Raw genomic sequence first — 6006 nt, 5'->3', positions numbered from 1 at the left:
GATTGACAATGTGCCCTTCTGCAGACTTCTGTTCTAAAATGAATGTCAAAACAATCCTGACTCCACATGCAAGTGGAAGGCACCAGAGAATGGAGAAGTCAATGACACTTCCTTGGGCTTGGGCATGCACCAAAGTAAGGGATTCCGAATACTGCTCACTTACCTTCCACTCAAACCCACAGCCTCCATGCCTTGCCTTGGTGGGAGAAGACCACAGTGCTCCCAGCCTCCCACTGCTGAAGCCTGCCTCCCTCCCTGGCCTCTGGTGTCTCTGGGACAGGAATTGCGTTTGCGCATCTCTATAGCTCTGGTACCTGGCTCATCAGGGGCCTAGATAAATGTGTGCATTACATGTATACCTCTCCAAAGGCTTTTACTTTATCTCCCTGCCTGAGAGGACCCACAGCCAGTGACAGGGAAGACAGATTCGTCAGGCAGAAGGAGACCTCGTCCAGCCTGATGAGTTGATAAACTGAGGCCAGGGAGGGCCAGGGACTCGGCCAGGACTCTACAGAAAGTCAGAGAATAACTGGGCCTGGATTCTGGCTATCCTGACGTAGGTCTCTGTCCACACCTCTTTTGGGATTCTATTTGTTTCCACTAAAAAAATCAAGAGGAAAGGTAATGAAGAAAATCTTCCAAGCTCTATAAAGAGAAGAGGGGGCTGAGCCCATGAGTCTTGCTTTCTGGGGTTGGGCCCCCACCTGAGGCTCTGTATCAGTTTACCACCTGAGATTTAGGGAGTGTTGACGCCATCTGTTCCAGCGGGAATGGCGAGACCCTGTGGATTTGTTTGTTTGAGGGTGCAGTATAATGCACTAGAAAGAACAAGGGCCAGACTTTAGAAAATGTCTATCTTTCACCTAGCAATTCCATTTCTAGGAATCTCTTTTACAGAAATTCTTATACAAGCACAAAGGTTTATGTATAAGGGCACTCATTGCGGTTGTGTTGGAAACAAACGTGTACCCCTCTGAATAATTTGACGTCAGTGGAAAAGAGGGGGAAAAGCTTCTTTTATGTACCAACATGGGGAGATCTAAGATATCATATTAATGAAAAAAGCAAATCACAGAAAAGTATGTATGGGGTACCCTGTTCATTATTTAATAAATTTAGGTATGTTTATATATAGATAGATATGAAATTCCTCAAGGTACTCAAAACTGTGTGGTTGCTTTTGGGAGGAAGCATATGATAAGGGGTGAGGGAAGGGCGAAGAGGACCTTCTGATTTTAATTTTATGTATTTTTTGTTTGACTTCTAAACAAAGAATTAATAAAATATCCCATCCGTGAGTAAAAAAACACACAGAGGGCAGCAAACAGTGGCGTTAGCATTGTTCCAACATATGCTTGATCCTTGTGCTTGTTATCTGTGCCCCAAACCCCCGGGCATGAAGCCACACACATTTAGTACCTCATGGTTTGTTGCTCTGGGTCAAGAATCTGGGCATGGCTGAGTCTGGTCGTCCGCCCCGTGGTCTCTCACAAGATGTCACAAGATGCAACCAAGATGTCAGCTGGGGCTGTTGTCTCATCTGAGGGCTCCCAACAGTGGAAGGTGCTCTTCCAAGGCCACTCACGTGGCTGATGGCAGGTTTCAGGTCCCCGTGGGCTGTTGGCCAGAGACCACCCTCAGGTCCTTGCCTCTCCAAGGGCAGCTCACAACATGGCGGCCGGCTTTCTTCAGTGTAAGTGAGCAAGTGAGAGAGTGGGGGAAAGTGAGTTAGGCGAAGCCAGAGTCTTTTTGTAACCAAATCTCTGCAGTGACCTCTCCTCGCAGTTGCCATATTCCACTCAGAGCACAGCATTACCAGGTCCCACTGGCACTCATGGAGAAGGGATTATACTAGGAGGTGGAGGCCATTGAGAGCCAACCTAGAAGTTGCCTACCGTACTCCCGGTCTCTTCTCTTCAGTGTTCACAAGCTGTGAGATATTGTGCAGGTCACTTAAAACCTCTGGACTCCAATTCCTTATCTGTAAAATGGGCTTCTAGAAGCTATCACTCGAGGCCATTGTGAGGATGACATACGATGGGCAAGCGTGTGAAATAGCCAAGCACAGCAGTTTCGCGAGGCAAGCCCCATCTCCTTCTCTCCGCCGGCTGTACAAGGACCATGGATTCAACATTTTTCGCGATTGTCTCTACGAGTTAGAAATCTATCCACACAGACTCTGCTTCTCTGGAAACTCACTTTCAGGGGACTCTCTAGATAACATTATATTTATGTCAAGGAGCCTGGAATAAAGAGTTCTCTATTTAAAGACTGCCAACATGGTGAGGAGGCAGGATGGAGTGCAATGTTAATAATTGCTATGTAGGCATGAAGGTGCCATAGATTATAGAATGCTCGGAGAAAATGGGGCCTTTTGCTGTGGGTCTCAGTCATTAGCAAAATTTCGCATTCAAAATTAGTCAGAAAAGGTAATTAGTGTCAAGGAATGATTGCAGCCGTATCGTTAACATGACGGATGCTGGCGCGGGCTCACACTAATGACTTTTGGAATTTTCATTCGGGAGACAATCGGAGCAATTTGGTGGTCAGCAGACAGTCTGGGAATCCATCACCATGATAGTCAATAATTTATCATTTCTATTTAAAGTCTGGAATCCGCTTAAACAGAAGTGAGCACCGATGAAAGAAGGTTAGCATCCAGCAAAATCCGGGGTCCTGGGTCCATCTAGGTAAGAGGCACCCATTTCTTCCCAGTGCAGAGGACACAGAGCACTGCTCAAAGGGCCTGCTTCGGACTCCACGTTGGGGTGGAGACCATGAGATGCTGCGGGCTGCAGGGAAGTCGGCATCTAGACGCTACACCAGGTTTAACGTCACGAGTTCATCTCTGGTGATTGAAACAACAGCTCCTACCATTCAGTGATCGTCTCATGACATCAGCAGTAACTGGGAGGTGGGAAGGGGTCAGCTCCCCCCGACAGGGAAGACACGGACTCCGAGACCCCAGTCCCCAGTCCTGACCTTGGTCATGTCCTTGCGGCACAAACAACATTAATAATGACAGTAATAGTAAGGATACCAGCTAATAGTTCTTGGGCGCTTACTGTGTGCCTGGGTTTTGCTGAGAATTTTGCACATGTTATTTTGCTGTGCTCTTTACAGATGGAGGCTTAGAGAGGTCGAGAAAGTGACTCAAGGTCACACAGCAAGCGGTTACAGGGTGAATATTCGTACCCAGATCCTGGTCTCCTAAGTACTATGTTATATCGAGCCGCTGGATACAAGAAATTGAAGCTAAATTCTTATTACCTCAGCCATCTCAACTATAAAATATGAATAATAATGTGCTCCATGCACAGTTTCAGGAACAGGTTGCCCGGCGAGCTGTTGTGCGGGGCGTCTGAAGCCTGAAGGTAACTGAGATCTGGTAATTGGAACACACGGTCACACAGCAGGCACCCGTGTGCTGTCGGTTTGGATCGAAGCCTCCCATCTCCACCCCCTCCCTTCTCACACCCACGGGGCCCCCGAGTCCTGCCCCGTCATTCCCTGCAGTCTCCTGTGTCCACACCACTTTGCATTCACATTGCATGTGGTCTATAGATGCTGCCAGATTAATTTTCTCCTGCTGTATGTCTCTGAGTCCCCTCTTCTAAAGCTTCCGGTGGCGCCCCGTTTCCTTTAGGATTAAATGCAGCCTCCTCAGAGGAGCATTCAAGGCGCCCCACCTCCTTGCATAATCTGGCTCCAGCCTGTGTCCGGAATACTCTCTTCTGCAGGTGTCCACGGCCTGCTCAAGTCTCAAGTCCCTCCTCTTCCTCCCCCACCTTCTTCTCTTTCCTTCCCACCGCCGTCATCACAGTTAGCGTCCTCTTTTGACGATGACAGCAGGCCTTCCGTTCCTCGTGACCCGCACCAGCATCCCCAGCCTGTCAGGTTCCCAGGAAAAGGTCCTTGTCCCTGTCCCCAAGTGGGGACTCATGTTCTTTGTCCCAGTCTCCAGACTGGGGCTGCTCGAATACATTCTGGCACCACCTCCATGCCCAGGAAGCCCCGGAGGGACGACTGGGGCTGGAGACAGAGTCTGGGCTGGAGAGAGGGTGAGCTTGCTGCACATGGATCAATCTCCCAGCTCCATGCAGTGACGCAGTGACCACGTGGTCCAAATTTAAAGCATTTCCTTTGGGGCACCTGGGTGGCTCAGTCAGTTGAGCGTCTGCCTTCGGCTCAGGTCATGGTCCCAGAGTCCCGGGATCGAGCCCCACATTGGGTTCCCTGCTCGGCTGGGAGCCTGCTTCTCCCTCTCCCTCTGTAGCCCCCACTGCTTGCACTCTCTCTCTCTCTCTCTGTTAAATAAATTTTTAAAAAATTAAAAAAAAAGCACTTCCTTTGTCTTCTTCCCTGTTTTTCATATCATCCGTCCAACTACAAATCCACATTTTTGGTTCAAAAGTGATGGCTACCAAATTTTCATTCTGGAATATCAAGCTTTCAGGACAAGGGAATTCCCTGAGGTCACATACAAATACAAATTTAAGGCAAAGGCTTCCACAGTTACTCCCAGAAGCCCATGACCCAGTAAGACTTCCCCAGGAGACTTGAGGTACTGGGGACGAGTCCCATGCGATCCCCAGGGTTCTGAGATGGGACCGGAGGGGACACACAGTAGAGGCGTAAGCAGGCCTTGACTGCACTACAAAGAATTACAAATCCGCAATCACAGCAGATTTTAACATGCTTCTCTCAGCAACCGTTAGATCAGGCAAACGTAAAAGTAATAAGGTTGTAGAAAAGTTGAACCACACATTGATCCAATGACAAATAAAAGAGCCCCAGTACCCACCAATTAGAGAATGCATATTTTTCCAAGCACACGATTATATTCGATTATATTTACCAAAACTGATCATATTAAGCCAGAGAATTCATCATGGCAGATGCAGAATTGTCAAATCCTAGAGAAATGATGTTTTCTGCTCACATGTAATACAATTAGAGATCAAAACCTTCTATATGCTTGGGACTAAAAAAAATTAGTATATAATTCATAAATCAAAGAAGAAATTATAATGGAAATTTTATAATACTTAAAACTGAACAATAACAGAACACTGTATGTTTCAGCCAGGACAGGCGAGGTTATGCTAGGATAACATACAGCTTCCAAGTCTTCGTGGCTTACACGCCAAAGGCTTGTTTCTCCTTTCCGTTACGTGTCTGTTGTTGGCCAGGAAGACACCCTGCTTCACACCTTCTTCACTCAGAGACAAGGGCTGAAGGAGCCTCAACCATCTGGAATGTCACCAATCCCTGTGGCTTGGGGACGAGAACATTGGAAAGTTTGGAAAAGAGACTGGAAAAGAGGAGAGCCCTGGGAAGTGGAAGCTTCTGGAAAACGCTTCCACTCAAGAACAGCTCTTGCCAGTTTCACTCACATTTCTACACAGCCAGGTTGAGCTTGAAGGGGGTGAAGAGATACAGTTCTCTCGCGGGCAGGAGAATACCAACCACCAGGGGTGGTAGTAATGGCGGCCACCATCCGTGAAAACATGTGGGATTCAACTCAAGCAATGGTTTGAGAGAAACAGATGGCTTTATGTGCAAAAATTAGAAAGGAAGAAAGGCTGAGAATGAATGAGCTAGGAGTTCAGCCTACGAGAGTGGAAGGATCAAGAAGTTTTAGAAAAACCCCAAAGAAAGCAGAAGAAAATGATGAAATGGTGGGCAGAAATGAATGAAACAGAAAATAAAGGGATAATTGAAAGGATCAAAACCTAAAACCGATTCATTAAAAAAAAAAAAACCCTAGCAAAATAGAGAAATGTATGGTAAGACGGAGTAATTAAGAGAGAGAAAATACCCACCAATCAACAGTAATAAGCATTTCTTGTGAAAATGTCAGAAGGGGGTCAGCTTCAATGACAGTGGCAGCCAAGAGTCCGTTCCCTATGAGCAGGGAGGAGCATGAGAGGTTTTTGTGAGATGGGGGGAGGTGGGGGGCAGAGCCAGGCTTGCTGCTGAAAACCAGGGAATGAAGTGGGTCTC

This window comes from Ailuropoda melanoleuca, chromosome 6 (assembly GCF_002007445.2).
Source record: "Ailuropoda melanoleuca isolate Jingjing chromosome 6, ASM200744v2, whole genome shotgun sequence".
NCBI lineage: Eukaryota > Metazoa > Chordata > Mammalia > Carnivora > Ursidae > Ailuropoda > Ailuropoda melanoleuca.
This window is presented reverse-complemented; position numbering follows the sequence as displayed.